This window comes from Apis mellifera, linkage group LG15 (genome assembly GCF_003254395.2).
Source record: "Apis mellifera strain DH4 linkage group LG15, Amel_HAv3.1, whole genome shotgun sequence".
Lineage (NCBI taxonomy): Eukaryota > Metazoa > Arthropoda > Insecta > Hymenoptera > Apidae > Apis > Apis mellifera.
The window spans coordinates 4453184-4473926 of record NC_037652.1 but is presented as its reverse complement, the minus strand read 5'-3'; positions in this window follow the sequence as shown (position 1 = coordinate 4473926).

Genomic DNA, 20743 nt, shown 5'->3' with positions numbered 1-20743 from the left:
AAAGAAAGAGAGATAGAGGGAGAAAGGGAATGAGGAGGTAAGGGGTTGAGGAGGGTGGAAACCGGTGCTTGCGCGCGCGTTCAACGTTTCTCTGTTGGTTGCGAAGGAGGAACATCTATTACCCGGTACATGGGCAGGGGAGGGGGAGGGGAGGAATCGCGTGGAGGGAAGGGTGCGGGCAAGAGTAGTCGAGCGGCAAATTGTCCGCCATCTTACCCACCTTATACCTTATCTCACACCCTCACCGTAACCACCCTTATCCCCCTTCCTCCGTGGTCTCCTCCTCCAGCCGGTTCTTCCTCTCATCCCTGCACACAGGTTCGCCTCCATCCACCCTCCCCCATCCTCCCCCATCTTCCTCCTCGCTTTCTCTCCACCTTCCCTCCCCGCTACCGCCTCGAAAGCTTTAGATTACCTACCCCTTATAAGCGCTCGTGTTGCCCATTTATTACCACGACTCTCGCGACTGGTACGAGACCGAGACCACCACCTTCCTCGTTTCCCTTCTTCCTTTTCTCTTTCCTTTCTTTTCTTCTTTTTGCTTTTTTTCGTTTTCTTTTTCTTCTTCTTTTTCTCTTCTTTTTCCTTTTTCCATCCGCCCCCGTTCGTTTATTCGTTCGTTCGTTCCTTCGTTTCTTTCTAACCACCCATCCCGTGGTGCTCTCTTCCGACCCGATGGCTGTTCGTTTATTTCTTCCTTTCTTACGTCACACCAACGATTCTCGTTACATTTAACGCTTCTACCGTCGGCGTTCTACAACGTATATACCGAGAGAGGAATCGACGAATAACACGATTAGTCGAATTTGCGGGAAATGGTCTGCACGTCTACGCGATTCTCGCGATCCCTTTTCCAGAAGAGAGTTGAGAAGAGGATATTTAAGCTTGTATCTCGAGATTTCTTCGAGGAATATCTCGTCTTATTTTCTTTTTTTTTTTTTCCCTCCCCTCCTTTTGCACGATTATTATTCGAGAAAGTTTGGAGACAGCGTTCGAGCGTTGAAACACGAATATTACGTTTAAAAAGATCTCCCTTCTTTTCTTCTTCTTCTTTTTTTTTAAAGTTTCCGGTTATCAGTCTTCAGATTCGAGATAACCGTCCCGCTCCTCAAACACGGGGCGGAGAGAGAGATACTTCTCAATATTAGTCACGCGAGGAAAGTTTCGGGGATGGTGGAAAAAAGAAAGAGGAGGGGGGGAAAAAAAAAGAAAAGCCCGGAGGAAAGCTGCGAAAAAAACAAGGAAAGGTGGTAGGAGGACGATGGTCTCGGTCGATGAAACGTTTCCGCAGGGAGGAGTTGCGGATGAACTGCGCGTCGAGAAGGAAAAAGAGGTGTACGAGGGTAAACGACAAAGACGGGGAGAAGCGTTAGATAAAAATAAAAAGAAGGAGACGAGGAAGAGCAAAATACTCTGGGAAGAAAAAAAAAATAAAAAAGAAACGCAAGCGGTATAGAACGAGAAAAAAAGAAAAAAAAAAAGTAGAAGAAGGAGCGATGGAAAGAAGCGCGACACACGGGGATGGCATTTTGCATCGTAAAGTTTCGCGAACTGCCGAACGGCCACAGACGCGAAAAGGATGGAAGAACAAAGAGACACGGGAATAGAATGGAAGGCGATGGAAAAGAAAGAATCATCGTTGATTCCTTCTTTTTTTTTCCCCCCCTTTTCTTTTGACTTATTTCTGTTCTGTTTCCTCTTAATTCATCGGAGAGCGAAGAATCGTCATTGTAGGATCTGTAGAGGCGAGCAAGCCTCGGAGAGAAGAGAATCAAGTTTGATCGAAGGGGGATGAGTAGCAGGGGGAGGAGGGAGAGGGACGGAAGGAGGAAATCAGATAGAGATCAGAGAGACGAAGGAAAGATATGGGGAAGGGAGGATGGCAACAAGAGCATCGGAGGCGGGTGACGGTGAAACGAGATGGTGAAAGAAAGACAGGGAAGACAGGGAGGGAGAGGGAAGAGCGGTAGGATGAGAGGATTGCCACCAGAGGAGGTGAGGAGTCAGGAGGATGCGGTCGAAGGAGGGTGCAAATAATAACAATAATCATATTTCCCGGCAACATGGCCGCTGAAAGAGGGTGGCCGCGCAGCCTGGGCCGCGTAGGAGGGAAACGAGGGTAGGGGTGAGGCAGCCAGGCAGCCAGGGAGGGTTATCATAATATTACAAACCACCGCCGCAGGGATGTATCTATACAACCCCTCGCCCTCACCGCCGTTCGCCATCCCTCTTTCTCTCGCCCCTCCATCTGTCCCATTCTTGCCTCCGCTATCTTCCTCAACGATTCCTCATCCTCCTCCACTTCCTCCTCCTCCTCCTCGATCCGCCTGTTCCACTCGGCCTCATGGCGAGGATTCACGGTGTAGTATTCGTATATATATATATATATACATATATACATATATATGTATACACGAGCTAGCTAAGTCCTTGTGCGATTCGCGCGAATCGCAGTAACCGGCAATTGTCGCCGGTTATATACACCCTCGCACCTCCCTTTTGGCTGCAACCACCTCCGGCCTCACCCTCTCGCCGTTCCTCGGCTGAATACGATCCCCGTAGAAAATGTACATCCGCGACATGATCAGGCTTTAGTTTCCACGCCCAGCGGTGGCTCTCGTTCGCCAGAGAGATACTCGCTTGACGAGAGACGCGGCAAACCCTCCTCCCCCCTTCTCCACCACCTACGCCTCTCTCGATAAAAGGGGGGACGGCGGACACGTTCGAGAAAAATAATTACCTATAAATCCGTCCGCGACGAATTCAATGCTTTTCATTTCAGCGCAGCTCGCCGCTTTTTATCCGACCGCGCCGACCCATTGTCCGCCCCCCCCCTTCCCCCCTCGCGTGTTTTTCCACGCTCGATTGTCTTTGATCGGCCGACCGAACCGAAGACAGTTCTTTTTATTTCTCTCTCCTTTTCTCCATGGATGGAAATAAATTTTATCAATTTCTCCACCCCCTCCATCTCCCCTGTTTTTCGAATCAGCTTTTTCGTTTCTCGCGCGCATTTTGTTCTCGTCGATCGTTTCGAACGATCGTTCAAGGGAGGAGGAGGAGGGAAATAATAAAGATTCTTTCGTATGACAATTTTGCACGACGAATCCTCGACTGATCGGAGGGAAAGAGTGTTTCCTCGGTTAGAGGGAGAGAGAGAGAAAAAAAATATCGCAGGAGGCGAGGAGAGGAAGACGCGGCAGACAGTCTGTCTGCGGAAGAACCGGTCGAGTTAATTTCATCCAGATGTTCGGAGGAGAACGGCTTGGTTGAGAACGGTTCGTTCACTTTTCCGCGCGAGACCATCTACTCTTTTAGAGGAGGAGGAGGAGGAGGGTGATCCTGCGAGGAAGGACGTCCTTGTCGGAGGTCGGAGACAACGAATGGAACGCTTGCACGGATACGGATTATTTTGCCCGGCGTGGAAGGGACGCGGAGTGGAAGGATCCGCGCGGTGAAAACTAGGTGTTACGAAGTAATTTCAGAGAGAGAGAGAGAGAGAGAGAGAGAGAGAGAGAGAGACGGGGACCGGCGCGATACGCGCGCTCATTCAGCGATAATTATGTCATTTACCGAGTACTCCGCCGCTCGACTGCGCCGCGTTACGGAAATTACGAGTCTCGCGTGCGGCAATATTATTCTAATTATGGAGGCTGCCGTTTCAAATTGCGAAAGTAACGCTCTATTTATGCCGCCATCGCGCGACGCACCACCGCCCCGGAATGGGAATACGTAAATCGGCCGGGTAGTTGCCGGCGAGATTTCAAGTGGAAACCATACCTGTTATGAATACCGCTGCAAATTTTCAATGCTCTATCTCTCGTGTATCTTCATTTACGTTATATAATTGAATCGCGCCGATTAAGAAAAAACTTCCTTTCGAGATTCTCTCGTTTGAAGAAAAAAAAAATAAATAAAAGAAAGGAAGAGAAGATTAAAAATCACTCATAGAATAGCATATGATTTTCCAATTCTTTTTTCTTTTTTTTCAATCATAATCTTCCAACTCTCGACTGTTGGGCTCAATTTCAAGCGCAGCCACGCTCTCTCCTGATAATTAATCCACAACAGCATTCGGCGCCCTATCCGATTATCATCGAATGCATTAAAGTCGACGCATCCAGCCTCCTCCGAACGCTTAACTTCGCGTTAAGAAGATTAAAGGGCCTCCTCCTCCTCCTCCTCCTCCTCCGTTAAGGTGTCCAAAGAGGCGGTGAAAGCCGAATCGGAGAATCGCGCACACGATAAAATTGCTAAAAGCCGTCTGCGGAGGAGCAAGGATCCTCGCGACCTAGGATCCAGCAACGAAACGGAGAAAAGGATGGAAAAAAGGGTCGACCGTTATATATATACATATACATATACATATACGTATACGTATATACACGTAGACCGGAAAGAGAGATCCGTAGCCGGAGCCTTGGCACCGCGAGCGTGTCGGTCTGAGATGAGGGAGGAGGGGAGGGTGTTGGTGTCGAGGGGGGGTGGTGAGCCGAGGATCGGCCCCCCCGGGGTAAGAGTGGCGAGATCGGAGGCGGCGTGAAGGGTGAAAGGAAGCACTTAAAGAATTATCCGAACTCGCAGGAGGGGATGGGATTCCTCGCAAGCACGTGCAGCCTTTCCCAGGCCAACACCTAATACCTACTAATACCGTGCCGTGTATCTATCTACCCTTTTACCGCCCTGACGCGAGTCCTACGAGGCCAGAGACTACGGAAAGAGTAAGTAGGGTCGTGTTTATAAGTGGATACCTACGTAGTGGCGGGCTGCGGACCACCCCGAAAGACCGAAAGGTCGACCCGGATCTACCGACGCCCCCCTCTGGACCATCCGGGATCGAATAGGGGGATAGGAGAGAGAGAGGGGGCAGGGCACACACCTCATCCGTACAATACAGGCTGTGTGCATCGACGATAAAAAATAGATCTTAGATCTTAGTTCTTGGCCGTCGTGGTTCCTTCTGGATAATGTGTTCCAATGTTTCGTTCCGTTCAGTTTGATTTCTTTACTTGCGAAGAGAAATCTTAGGAAGATTAATTGTCATTGTGCAAGTAGATAAAGGAATGTATATACATGTGGAGTTAATTCTTCGTTCTCTTTCCAATTTTCCGTGTCGCGAATGAGTTTTGACTTTTTCTCAAAAGGAATGTGTGCAGCACGAATGCGGTGTCCTTCCGGAAATCCCTAGGGCGTCTCCTGCGCGGCAGACTGCCGGTCTAGGACAGTCGAAATTCGTCGGCGGGGCTGATTCGTCCTCCCTTCTCCTCGAAGAGGAGAATTCCCAAAGTTTTTCAACACGCGTGTTTCCGTGCGTTTACGCTCAGAAACGAAAGAGAATCTCGCGACGCACGTGTTCCCAACGCATTCTCCGACAAATTGACTTCAGACCTCGGCGCGGTCCACGGTCTTCTTCCCTCTCCCTTCCCTTCCCGCCGTCCGGAGCTCGACGACGTCGTGGCACCCTCTCTCGAAAACGATCCTCTCCCTCTCGCTCTCGTCGCGCTCACGACGACGCCTTTATTATTAGCCGCGGCGAAGCTAGTTAACCGAGTTAGTTAAGTGAGAATTATTATTTAGCTGTCCCTGTCCCGGCCTCCTGCCTCCATCCAATGTGACACGTTCTACCCTCCCCCTCTTCCTCACCCCCCTCGTCGTCCACGTCCTCTTGGGCTGAATGGAAGAGGCGAGGGCTCGACGGTGTCGAGTAGTTGAATTGCCGCGTAGTATGGAGTCGTCTCTCTGTGTTATACATAGAGAGAGAGAGAGAGAGAGAGAGAGAGAGAGAGAGAGAGAGAGAGTCACAAGTCGGTTCCCACTCGTCGCCGCCGGTTGTCGTCGCCGCTTCGTCTTCTTCCACTCGCCGTCTTATTTGTCCAGGAGGGCCGAGGTGTCGAGCACTTTACGATTTCCGACCTCGCTTTTCCATACCGTTCCTTTCTCCCTAGCTCGATCCCGAGGTTTGTAGAAGATTCCAGGTTGCTCCTTTAAACGCGGTATTATATACATACGCGAGGCGAATATTTAGGAGGAGGGTATTTAGAGGTGGAGAATTAGGGGGGGAGGGGGGCGAGGCGTGTTGGTTTTAGTCGGATGTTCGGGGGGGAGGGGAGGGATTAATGGCGTGGCAATGAACGTGCTTGAGCTTGCGAGGCGAATTTTAATTGCGTCGGTAAACCGTGAGACAACCGGGAAATATTGTACACATCTGTTTCTAAGATGGTAAGCTCGTTTTGGTTTTTTTCGAGGAGGGGCGGGACTTTTTGGAGTTTCGATTTCGAAGGGATAATTGAACGAAGGAAGGAGGGAGGGGTATTCTTTTCTGGAAAACGGAATCGAGAAACTTGTTGCGTGAGATAAAAATTTCGAGACCGTTTCTTGTAAATTTTAAGAAGAAGATATCGAATTTTGATTATAAGAATTTTATTCCAACGTCACGCTGTTCACACGTAATCAAGTGTGCCATCCTTAAATCGCCTCCCCTGGTGCATCTACTTATCAGATCAGCTGAGAGTTTCTCACAGTTCACCAACCTCCCTTTGTTTGCCTGTTATACCATTTCGAATCTTATTTTCTTCGATCGTGAAATCATTTTATCGGACAATTGATTCCAATTTTAATAAGATCTGCTTCTATTCTCTCTCTCTCGATCTTCTTCGATCAAACAACAACTTCAAACATAATACCCCCCTCGATGATTCTACTATCTTGCGTGTTAAATCATTAGATCGAAACCTTTATCACTTATAATCCAAAAAAAAAGGAATCATCGAGAATAAAAATGGAAAAACTCTCTATGGAATTCTCCATCGAAGAGAATCGTTCGCCATCCCTTAAACACGCCAGGTCCGCTCGTAACTTTTAAATTCGAACGTAACACGGTCCTCGATGATCCTCCGCCTTACCCTCCCCTTACCCCAGAATCGCTAGAAATCCTGACCAGTCACGGTTCATCGAGGATCACCCGCCACTTTAGGAGTATACGCGGATAAGTCGGCTCCGGGGAATCCAAGAGGATTCTACGCTTCCTGGAACCTGGATGGACCCGGTCTGAGGGGAAGGGGCGAAATACGGATGGAAGAGAGAGAGAGAGAGAGAGAGAGAGAGAGAGAGAGAGAGAGAGAGAGAGAGAGAGAGAGAGAGTTGGAAATCGAGACGGAAGAGCAGTCGATGCTCTTATCTGTCTACGGATACGTCGTAACGATTACCTCGGTCTCTCTGTATATAGGTGCACGAAAAGGAAGGGTCTCTTCTGCTCGAGTTCTCGAGAGTCCAGGGGAGGTCATAGGATATACGTTCGCCAGTTTAGAGGATACATTTTCCAATGGAAACCTTCCCCCAACGGGGATACGACTGCCTCTTAATTAGCTCTTAAGCGAAAGGCAATTTGTACGCGGATATAAGCCCAAGTACAAACTCTCTCTCTCTCTCTCTCTCTCTTTCTCCTTCTTCTTCCAATTGTATCTTGCTTCCTCTCACTCTGCCTCTATCCCTTTTCCTCCGTTTCCTCCTGGTGTTTCGCAAGCGTTTACGCAAAGTTTGAATCGCGACCGCGGAGAAAGATCGTTACCGCGTAAGAGAATCCAAGTAACCTCTCCGATCCAGTTACTTGGAACTTGTTGTTCCACAAGAGGGATTCCTCTTTGTTGCGAGCACACGCAGGTACCGTTCCTTTAAAGACAGAGAGAGGAACGCGAGTAATCGAGAGAGATCGGCTTACGATTGATCGAAATATGCGATTAGCAATAAACGATGCCTTGCCTCGAAACTCCGCAATGTTTCAAATTGATTGATAAATTCCGAAGGTTTAAGTAAGTACGCTTTCTAATTTTTAAATATCTCGATTAAATCAAGTATTACGAACATTTAAATCGAAATTGTAACTGGATAAAATTCCCCTTTGAACAAAGAAACCTCCTCTCTCTGCTTTGAAAATTTCCAAAGGAACGCGGATTCGAGTGGATTCTTTCGCGACAGTGGATATCGATTCAAAAAACAAAAAGAGGGGGAAGTGGGTGGGGTGAAGAGGAGGAGGAGGACACGAGAACCGGTGGAAGATCCACGAGATCCGCACCGCAGCTGTGAAACTCGGGCGAGCGAGAAAGCGAGCGGATAAATTACCGGGCGAGATTGCGTGGAATGAAAACGGGCAATAAAGATATCGCGGGGAGGCGAGCAGGGGGGGAGGGGCGACCGCCGCGGGGAGAAGGAATTTTCGCATTCATACGAAACGTCGTTGCATGATAAAAAAGAAAAAAAAAAAAATTCGTGCTCCGGGGGTGGCGAGCGCCTCGCCAGGCGCGATGATGCGGAATAGAGGCGGGCCAGCCTCATATCGTATTAATAGGCAATCCGGACAGCAGAGGGGGGTGTCATAAACTCAAACCCCTAATACTCGCCTAAACTACCTCGGTTAAATAATGGAATCCCTATTCCCACCTCCATCGCCTCCTCTTCTGCCTCTGCAATTTCCCTCCCTCCCTCTCTACACATCTATCTTGTTATCTATCCGTCTCTCTCCACCTGGGTTATTCCCTCCTCACCTAGTAGCACTAGGAAACTACTACTACTACTACTACTACTGCTACGAGAGAGAGAGAGGGGGGTGAAAGGAGGGAGGCTTTGTACTTCTCGTTGCGGCTTCGAGAATATCCGTGCACCACCGAGATATCGGTGTACACCACCATCGTCTCTCGACGATGATCGTCGGCCAAATTAGTTGCCAATGCTCGATTATTCGCCACGGATGAATTCCCCGCTCGAGTGGTAGTATCTCGGTTTCATATTGTTCCCACGAATCTTGGCTTGGCTTATGTATTAGATCGAAACCGACAATGTTTCTTTATCCAGTTTGGATTTGCATGAAGTGAGCGACGAGTAGGGGATAATTAGATGATTATGGAAAACGGATCTTTCTTAAATCTAGAATTTAGAATATCATAGCGAGTGGATTATTCGTAAATGATGGATGATCGAGAGAGGAGGAGCATGTCGTGAGGAGATTCTCAGTGGAGCGTTCTAATAAACGTTGTAAGCGAGCGTGGAGCCATTTAATCAAGCGCGGATAGCGAAGCGGCGGAGGCGGTCGTGATGACGAGGATGTTGAATACGATCCTGGCCAGGGTTACGGCGGGAATACGCCCTAAATTTGGCAGGCAATGGGCCTCGAAATTCCTCGAAACGAGATCTGTTCCGAGACACAAATCATCCGCGTATGTTTCATGTACACGTTTCCTTTTTCAGTGTTTTCGTCAGTGTTGGACGTCACGGATCATCGAGATTTCTCCTCTCTCTTCTCCAACGCGTAAATTTGTAAAATTGACGCGAACAAAGTGCAAAGAAACCGCAAACCCTCCCCCACCCCCTCCCCTCGTTAACGAACGCCCCGGGAATTTATAACGTATTAGCGAAGCGATTCGTAGCGGCGCATTAAGTTCTCCCTAACGTTCGAAACAACCCCAACACAGTGCGTTTCGTCTCCCTATTCGGCCGAGAATAGTCGATCGCCGATCGTTTTCTAATTTGCCGAGCAAACACTCGCGCCGAAACCGAATAGGTTAGCCGGGGCACAATCGTGGAGCCACGGGAAGAGAGGCAGGCAGGGGGCTCGTGTCCACAGAGAGCTGCTGGCACACACGCAGGGTTGAAGAGAAAAGGACGAGGCGACCAAAGTAAGTACCGGCAAACGAGCCCCTCCTACCCCCTCCCTGTACCCCGGCCCGAGTTCTCCCTCATTTGTACGTGCATCTGTGCGTGTAAGAGTCACCATTCCCCGCATTTGCGCTCGTGTTTGTATGGGACCGTATTTATACCCACCGATTACCCAAGTGCCCCTGATTTTCCCCCCGTTATTCTTTCCAATTTTTACAAGAAACGCGTAAAACATATCGATCACCTACAATATTTCTTCTCTTTTCGTCGATCAAATGGAAGTACGATATTCTTTTTTTAATTCTTTCTCTCTCTGTTTAAGATCAAGTTTAATTCGTTCGAAAATATTTGTCATTACGATAAATGGTTCTTTTTCACCGATATATCTGCCGCAACACCGTTTTTCCCCACCGTTGTGAGTCGAAAAACGAAACAGGTCGACATCTTTGTGTCGGCGGCGTATAGCCATCCTCCTCCTCCTCCTCCTCCTCCTCCTCCACGGTATACTCCACTCCCGCGAACGTATATATACGCGTGTAGCGCACAGGGTCCCACTGCACCCGGGGTAACAGAAGGCAGATCTCTCCCGGGAGACTCGACGCTTGTTTGCGCTGCTTATCATCAGTTCCCATTAATATTAAACCGCATTCAACGAACGAAGCCCGCCCCACGGCGGTCGGCCGATGTGTACATAGGTATAACCGGCAACGTATACACGCGTACACACGCATATACACGTATATACATATACACACTGCCACCGTCACCGCCAGTTTACATATATTAAACGCGTGTGCGCGCTCCCTCCCCCTCCTCGACTCGCAGACAACCGAAATTTCGATATAACCCGTGAAAACCCGGCGTCCATGAACACCACGACACCACCTCTCTCCTCCTCCTCCTCCTCCTCCTCCTCCTCCTCCCCAGGTGGTATCCGTGAAAGCGGGCGGACACGATTGTACGTGGGGACGATTACTCGTCCGTGATGGCAGTGTACGTATATGCATGGAGCGCGCGCGAGCGCGACCCAATAGCGCGATATATACACATACACACGCGCGCGCACACACACACACTCTGGCCACGCTGTCCACGCGTTACGAGCGATCGAGCGACGAAATCGAGCCGAGGGTGGGTGTAGCCGATGCGCCGTTTCGTGGCCGAGCACGCCGCCGCCGCCGCCGCCACCGCGGCGGCGGGGAGCGAGGGAGGAGGAGGAGGGGGGGCACGCGGTGCTCAATTTTCACCCTTTGTTTAATCGCCGACCTAGGAGTCGACTACATTAATTTAATACCCCACGCGTGCGCGCTCCCCCCTCGTCGGAGGGAGGGGGATCGTCTTATGGCGGGGGTAGGGGTTGTATTAATATTGGCTGGAGGCGTTTTTTCTTTTTTTTTTTTTTTTTTTCGAGCGATCACCTGCGGACCTCGCCACCTTGCTTTCCACGTTCGATTCGCTCTTCTTTCTTTCACGTCGCGAAGCGCGGGTGGGAAGGCGGAGGAAGGAGGGAAGGCGAGGTTTTTATCGAGAGACGGAATTAAGCATGGTGGAGGAAGAAGGGAGAAATTCCGAGGACGGTTTTTAAAAATAACGGCTGGTGGGCGCCGTCGCGTGCAATTGTGAACCCACACCGCGCGTGGGTGGTGGATACGAGTGGGTGTAAGACGCGAGAGATATAAGTATGTCGGTTAATTGGTCCACCTGTCCACGTTTGCTCTTTATCACTTCTTTGATAATTTTCTTTTAATAATTTCTTATTGGAACTTAAATTGGGGCTTGAATATTCGAATGTATCAAAGTGTTGAAGGGGAGATTAGACAGTTTGTATATCACAGTTGATGCGTGTTCTAATTAGAGGACTAATTAGGTAAGAATGAAAATAAAAATGAATAATTTACATTATTTCAACTGTTTTCGTCAACTGTTCTTATATACGTAACCATCGTACGGATGTTTTCCAATTTCCCTTTTAAAATTCTTCCGTTTCATTCTCCGATTCGATTCAAACCTCGTTTCACGCCAATTCCAGATCGGAGGAAATTAATTTTCGAACAATTATCGCGGCCGGATGCCGTAGGTCCGCGCGCCGGGGTTTCGGGGAAAAAGCTGGATCGCTCGTCTAAAATAAGACGAGTCGCGTGGAATCTCCGGTTGGAAACGCGTAATAGAGGCCGAGGAGAGGGTCGCCCGTTCTAACAGCGGGCGGAACTGTGATCGCTTAGAGGCCAAAGGACGATTCAATTAGAATCGACCAGAGCAATCCTGTACTCCGACTGTGCTCCCATTGACCGTGCACACATATACACACACGCACTCTCTCTCTTTCCGTGTTACTCCATTCGATCGATCTCTCTTGGTCGCGATTAAAGCACGGGGATTTATTCCGGAGGAATAAAAAAGGGAGCTGGCTGGATAATGATGGAATACGCGAGGCTTGCTCGACCAATTCCTGCGTTCTTTATGAACTCGTCGATGCGCGATACGATCTAGGCAAATGATTAATTTAAATTCTTATTTTATTTTAATTTAGGCCAGGGCCGAATAATTTTTAACTTGTATCGGAATTGAATCTCAATTCGAAGAACGAAAATAGTGCATTAATCGATATCACGTGATATTTGTGGAAATATTACATTGAATTGGAGGCAAAGAGTTGTTTCTTTAATCAATGAATATGGATAATGTTTCAAAAATTTACTAATTTACTAATCGTATTTTTATAAGATTTTATATATAGACGTGTTTTTTTTTTTCATCCATCATTGATTCGGTGAATTTTCGCAACTATTTCACGATTTCATGCCCCTAAACGTTTGAAAAGTCCGCAGTTGCGTGTCGATTACCGCGTAAAAGAGCGTAAAAATCGAGGACTAAGGACCTCACGTATTGCGATGACCGTGCATCAATAAAATTCTCCCTTGCCTCTTTCCGTTTCTCATTATATATTTGAACCTATATTATTTTTCTACATTACCTGTCTATGAAATCTTACGAACTTATCTTACAACAATATTTCCTTATATTTGCCAATAGAAATATTGTTTGTAATAAGAACAATAAAAATAAGAAAAAAAGGAAGGTAATTCGAAGGAAAGGGAGCAGAAGGGAGCAGAGTTAACGAAACCGGGTCGGGTCTCGCTCGCGAGAGATAAAAACGAAGGTTTCCTAACCGAGCAGTCGACGAGAGTCTCTCGTTTTTCTATCGCGCGATCGGGACGCTTATTTCCGGAACGTCTTGAGCCCGTTGACAAAATCATTGCCTTCGTTTTATCGCTTCGTGGCTTCGTATATTCGTTTGCGGCAGCGACATGGGCGGTTTCCAGGGAGGGACGGTTTATTCGGTGCAAGGGACAGGCAACCGAGCAGTCATTAACGTTATTACCCGGTGTACTGTTTGCTCAGGATGGCTTAAGCTTTATATAGACGTGCTAGACTTTGTATATACCGCGGTATTAATCGTTCTTTTTTCTTTTTTTTTTTTTCCCCTTTCCTTTCCTTTTTTTCTCTCGGTTCGTAAACGTGCCTGGGGAAGATTGGATCATTTTTTACACCACGTGTCTTTCGGTGTTTCGCAGACGGTTAATTTGAAGTACGTAATTCGAAGCAATTTTCGTCAGGAAATTTATGACGGTTAATCAATTACTCATACACCCTCGTCTTTTACAAATATTATTTTACTTTCCATTTAACTTGGTATCCTTGCTCAAACAACTTTTCATTTCCTTGATTTAATTCCTATTAAAATTCTTTCCATTTCGATGACAGGAGAGAAGAAATTCTTAAGAATAATAATAAATTCATTCTTTCTTGACTTTCATCAATCTTATCGTCAACCTTCCTTCCAATTAAATTACACGTACACAAATTTTCGATACACAATTTTTCCAAGATCAGATTTATCCAAAACAATACGATTTACATCAATATGTATACTTACTCATATAAAGAAAAAAAAGAAAAAACATAAAAATACACCACCCTCGTTCAAACTCGTTAACTCGAATGGAATCTAAGACGAATCTCTCTCTCTCTCTCTCGATCCGTTTCTTCTTTCACAGGGAGGCAGGGCGAGATACATCGGTCACTGTCAAAAAAAATCAGCACCAAGGGTCGCCGCGAAGGATACTCTTCGGTGGTGGAAAAAGCGGAAGGCGCGGGGAATTTCTGCTCGATCGGTTTCACCGTGTGTCCCGCTCCGTCTCCTTACTGGCCGCGGCTGCACGCGCGCGGATGGGGTGACATCTCATTAGGGAGACAAATTGCTTCACCTCTCGACTCTCTGTACGTACCAGCCCCACTTTCTCCCCTTCTCTCCCTCTCTCTTTCTCTCTCTCTCTCTCTCCCCCTGTCCGCCCTATCCGACGCGGAGAGAACACTCCGCTCGACGATCCACTCCTCTATAAATAGATACTAACCACTTTCCCCCGGCTGTGTGCGCGCGTGGAACGCGCGTCCAGAATGTGCAGAACGTGCCTGAGTTTTCTGTGTCCCATCGTGGACGGATCTCTTCCTATGGAGGATAATTAAATGGAAAACCGCATCGAATTTGCATCGATTTTTCTTTTCACGCGAGTCGTATATTCTTATAGGAGGGATAATAACTCGAGATAACTTTTTCATCCTCTTATGCTAGGAAATTGCACGTAATTTTCTTATTTGTTAAGTTGAATTAATTTATAATGAAACGCATATGCATCCATTCGGTGAGAACCGAAGCGAAAATCCGAGGAGGAGGAACGAAAGAATCGCAGAGAGAGAGAAGAGGGGGCAATGAGAGAGAAGGGCGAGAGAGAGGTGCGGCTCGGTAGCCGGCGGCGGCGTGGAAATGTATTAGGGCTCGCATAGCTAAACTAATTGGTTAAATCTGTTGGGCCGCATAACTGGGAGGCTAATTGGGTGATTTCCTGACAAATTATATCCACCCCGACGACTACGCCTACTCGGTAGCGGGACCGTTTGTCACTTGACACTTTGAAGAGGCGAAACGTCTAACGGGGGAGGAGGATCGAACCTCGTAGTCGTCGTCGATGGTTGGAGAGGGAGAAAGAGAGACGGGGTCCGAGACAAGAGCTGTCCCGGTTTATTCGCGCCTCGACACGGACTTATAGACTCGTTCGTTTCCATTGCCAGCCGCGTGTAACGCCGCGTATTCGCGTTTCTGACTTCTTTCCACCCCCCCTTTCCCACGAAGGAGGATTATTTTTACTAACGAGCCGCGATGGGCCACGGCCGTAAGTCTCGCGCGAAATTGCCACCGACCGACCGCGTCGTTAATACGCGGTACAGAGTCGTTAAGAATTCGAAACGTCGCCCCGAGTTCGGCCCACGAGGAGGCAGAGGAACCGTAACGCGTCGCAAGTTACGAGATCTCCCTTTGTGCTACCGCTTTCTCGATGAATCTCGTATCTTGTTTCTTTTTTTTTTCTTTTTCCAAAAAGAGTGAATTAAAATAGGGGTAAAGTTTCGTCGAAGAAGGAAGGTGATAGGAAGGTTTGTAAATTTTTAATGCAACGATGAATAAAAAATATCCAAGATAAACATTTACAAGAACGGTATGAAATGATTAAGAATCTGAGGAAAGATATTTTTATATATATATATATATTCTTTGACAATTGTGTCCACACTCGAAAACTTCATTCCAACGGAAGCGAAAAGGAATTCCTCTTGTTTACCTTCCCCTGCCCCATCTTTTCCTGTTTTTTACCCCCTTATTGTCAAGTTGACAAAACGGGCGGGCGAATTAAGCCGGAGGAACGGGCGGGGTGGAGAGGATTATGCAAACCGGCCGATTATTATTTGCGCGCAACTCGTAGGCGCGCGAACCATTTGTTTATTAAATGGACGATCGTCGGCTAAGTCTAATGGAAACTAGCTTGAAACAAGATGTTTCCACGGTGGGATCATAGTTTGCGCCATTAAATAATGGGGGCCGTTATAAACCACCGGATCATTTTCCGCCGTTTCAAACGGCGGCCTCCCGCTATTTACAAAGCGGGGAGACCGCAAAAATAACCCGGAGCAAACGAACGTGGAGCATCTTGGCCGACGAGTTGTCGAGCGCATCCACGAATTATCCTCTATCAAACGTCTCTCTCTCTCTCTCTCTCTCTCTCTCTCTCTCTCTCTCTCTCTCTCTCTCTCTCGCCCCTCTCCTATGTCACTGGCTCGTTCGAAATATGCAAATACACGCCGTTTGATGCGCATAATTCTCGGTACACGATCTCGCGGAGAGAAGGAGAGGAGGGTGGCTAAGGAGGATCGAGCGTTGTAATTCACGGCGAGTGGCACATCGCCCGGAAATTCATATATCCGTCCCCCTCTGTTCGAATTCACGCGATTTCAAGCGTACGCGCGACACTTGGACCGAGTTTCCTTGGAAAACGTGCAAAGTGGTGTGGTTAATCGACCGCCGATTCGAATTTTGGCCACGATTCTCGGCTAATCGGGCCCATCATTATCGAACCGATTCGTTATACCGAGGATGATATTTATGCGAACGATCTCGCTCGGGGAAAGGCGACAGAGAGATAGAGAGAGAGAGAGACGCGAAACTATTCGTGGGTGGCTTCTAGATGAATTGTGGTAACGACCTGTTTGGAGGTTTGGAAATATCGTTCGAATCTCATGGATGATTGAACGGGGAATTTTGGAACGGTTGGGGATTGGGGGGGAAGAATGGGTTTAATAATTCATGTTTTATCTGTATGCGTGAAGGTTCGCTTACTGGAAATGTTAAATAATAAAAGTACGAAGTTTGACGGGGAGAATAAAAGTGCTAGAAAGTTTTTTTCAAATATAATTTCTATTTGTTAATAAAGATACAAATATCAGACAAGATGTATATACAGAATCTGAAACGAAACGTATTAAACATCAAGAAATTATCTCTTCGTTTCTTCAAAAGTTCAAAAATTATCTTCTCTATTATTTCTATCTTTTTTTTTCTTTTTAGAAAACGATTACGAATCGCTTCTCTCGACGATATATCTCGAATCGCCCCCCCGTCGACACTCCCGAACGATTAAGAAATCCCGGTGCCGACGAATTAGAAAATTTTCTCGCCACGTTTCACCCGTAACGACGGTCCATTGGCCGCGAATTAAGGCTCGATCGCTCGGCCAAGATTCCGCGGCCCGATCTCTCTCCGATCGTAAACCGGGGGGCCAAAGTGGATCGGATCGCAGTTAGGGTACGCAAAGGAGGGAATCTTTTAATTTGACGCACCATAAAGCACGCCTAGCCGGTTTCCAGCCGGGGGAATACCCTGGCCGCCTCTCGCCTATGGTGTGACAGTTGGTACCTACATTGTATATGATACGGTGGCAAACCCCCCATGGGAGGTCACGGGTGACACCGTAGCGTGTCGTATCGCTGCAATAATAACGCGTAAGCGATACCCGGCCTCGGTTCACCCCCGCGCCTAATGCGATATATTATATATATGTATATATATACGGAACGACCCTTTTGCCAACCGTTCATCGTTGGAGCACGAGCGCGTATAATCACCTCCTTTGGGCCCTATTCCCCAGACCTATCCTCGCACGCGCGTCACTTGGAAATCGTGGCGGAAACGCCGCCTTGACATCGAATTATCCGGAAAGCTGTGCCGTCATTAGATCCATTATGATACCCGTTACGGCCATTGTTCCCCGTTAGATCGAGTGTACGCCCGTTTCGATGTCTTTGACTACGGGGCTACGCTCACTCTGCGGCCGAGCGTAAATTGGAGGAGAGCCCGCTCTTCCTCGATCCTCCCCTTGGATGGAAATTGCCTCGATGGAATTTCGAGGATTTTGGAGTTTTCGAAGAGTTTTGGACGAATGTGCATTTGGGTGTTAATGATTGTAATGTTGCATTTAAATTGTTCGAGAAACGGTTTCGTTACTAATATTATTTTTTTCGCGGATAAATTTACGCCTCGACACTTATAATATTTTTATTTTCATTTTCTTTTTTTTTCTCCGAGGGAAATATTCTCAAGCTCGCGAGCAACGCGATAGATTTTTTTTTTGTTAATTGATAATTTTATTTTTGACACGTGCAAGCAAGATGAAAGCGTCACGAATTGGAATATCGGATTCTTGGTGGCGCGTTTTCAATTACGTTTCTATCCGCTAATAACGCGAGCTCGATACGCGGGGCGAGCAATAATCGTTTGAAAACGAGCTTTATTAAACAAAGGGGGGCTTAGTAATTAACATCAATCGGTGTTCAATAGTCTATAGAAAATGTTAATTGTATGAATCGATAATCGCCAACAATTAACGTTTACGCGATTACGCATTAAAAGTCACCGGCCATTGTTGCATCAATGTTGATCGCAACCATGTGGAAAATGATATACCAAACAAAAAAAAAATAAAAATAGAAAGAAAAAAGATTTTCATAAATCTTCTCGTCCACTTTTCCATCTTCCTCTCCTTTTTTTCCTTTCCTCTTTTTTTTCTTTTTTTTTTTCCTTTTTTTTTTTCTCCCTCCTTTATTTTTCACCCGAGTCTGTTCAAAAAGAGAGAACGAGACGTCAACGGGGAATTATGCTTCTAATTAAGAGGATAATTACCTCGTTGGAAGAAGGTTCCATCGGAAATAGAGCAGCCTCGTATCCACGAGTATCTTAACGCGGTTGTCGCTAAGGTTACTGAAGTATAACGATCATACATCATTCTGTTCGCCGAGGACCTAATTTCCTCCCGTGTCACGCGTAATTTCATCCACTTTTTCACGACTTATCCGATCTCTAATTAGGGGTAAACGATCAATCACCCGGCCACGGGATTAATCAAACTGGAAAACTCATTCTTAATGAGACATGCATCCCGATACGAATTCCATTTTCGGCTCGGCACGGTGTGCGTGCGCGTGTTGTATTTGAAAGAAAAAAAAAATATTTCAAATATTTATTTCCATTCGATCGGATATTCGATTATTCGAGGAGGGAGGGAGCTTGTTTCGGCCCGGACACAACGTTTTCTATTTGCGTTTCCGGTGCGGCAATATTATGCATGAAATTACGCCCGGGTAAGGTAAATCACGTGTTATTGTAATACCACGATTATAAATGGACTGTTTATTATGAAAATTGTACGTGTTTATTTTCGAGATGAAAATTGAGAAAAGCGTTGGTTCTTTTTTCTTTTTTTTCTTTTTTCACTCGTGAACAATTTATAGTTAAGATAAATGAAAAACATCGAACGGTCCGTTTCGAAAATCCATCCGTCCCAACGTGCGAGGAATCCAATTACGTAAAAATCCAATTTGCATAAAATCGAAAATCTTAATTCGCGAGGGATGTATCGAAAGGGTGCGCGCGAATCGAATACGATATCCGAATACGAATAAATAAATAATCGAGACGACTGGACACTCTTACTCTCGCTCTCGTGGCGAGGGATAATTTCGAAAAAGCGATTGTACGTGAAATTGCTACTGCGATAAAATAATTGAAACATCGTTAATTATATTTCATCGTTCCGCCAAGATGAATTTCCGCAACCCAAACAAAAAACGATTACAATTTTCCATCGATCCTCGCAACATCCGAACCTCTTACTTGAAAATCATCGAATTCTCCATCCTCCCTCTCCCCACTCCCTCCCCGCTCCGAAGGATCGAATCAATTAACATGCCGGCTAACGAGCTGTCGATCAAGCCGGCCGGCCAGCCACCAGTTTCTCCACCAGTCCAAGCACAACCAACCCGTCCACCCTTCTTATCGAGTCACCTGGCGCGCGCGCGCACACACACACACACACATACGAAATCAAGAGATCGAACCGCCGTTATACATCGATATCGACTCGATGGAGGGAAGGGGAGAGGGGGGGATAGAAACGAGTCCCGGTAAACAGACCGCGGATGAACGCGGAGAACCGAGGAATATTCCAGTCATGCGTCACGGGGTTAAGAAGAGGGCGTGCTGGCCGCATTGATTTACGTAGAAGAGGACAGGACGTCGAGAGGGAAGGCCCGAGAGGGGGTGTGGCGGGGGAGGACAAGCTGCGAGGAGAGACAGAGAGAGAGAGAGAGAGAGAGAGAGAGAGGGAGAGAGAGAGAATCCCGAAGCCACGTAATCGGAATAGTCGATTCCAACCTTCTCTTCCTCTCTTCCTTCCACCGTCTCCTCCACCTCCTCCTCCTCCTCCACGTCAGATCCATCCGGTTCCTCCCTTCAGGCCAGGTGGAGTGCGGGGTGCCACCTCCCTTTCCGGCGCCCTCCCTTGGTCGCGTGGATACGTGGTGGTCGAACCACCGCGAGGATACCGTATAATTATCGGATGCCAGGTAACTCGAACGCTCTCGGCCGGTTTTAATTGGCCAATTATCGTGGCGCGGATAGAAGTGGGTGCCGCGTCGGTCCAGATAGGCGTGAAACTTTTGGGGTGGCCGGCGCTGTGTACACAAGCACAGCGACAACGGAGCGCCGACTTTCCTCCCCGGCCGACTATCTTTTGCCATCGTTTCCTACCATTAGTAGTAATAGTAGTAGTAGTACGGGCTACTATACTCGTCGCGAGAGGGTAGGAAGATTCCGCTCGTTCATGTGTGTCTATATATATATATATATATATATATATATATATATATATACATACGCGTGTACTTACACTATACGAATGTACGCGTATAGAGATTGGATAGTGTTCGCGCACGGGCGAATATATGCCTGTATGTGTGTGTCGCGTGCACGAGAGAGTGTGGATGAAAGAGAGAAAGAGAGAGAGAGAGGGAGAGCGAGATCGGGATCGGAATCGAGAGCAGGAACGGGCGCAAATTGGTCACGGCTGGTCTGTTCGATCTTCGTTCCAAACTACCCCCTTCCCCTTCCCTCTCCTCCTCCCCGCTCCTCCGCCACCTTCCACCTTTCGTCCTTTCTCTGTTTCGCCCCTCGCCCCTTATTCCATATTTACGTCTTTCTCCGCCCGATCGCGCGTCCCATCGCCCCGTCCTTCTCCCTCGCGCTCGCGTATCGATCTATCCTGCTCTAGCAACAGCGCAACCCCTATACCGCCCTCTCGCTCTCCTCATCTCCTTTCCCCTTTCCCACCGCCTATCCCTTCGACTCCGCTTGCACCGTTTCGGAACTATTAGGGAC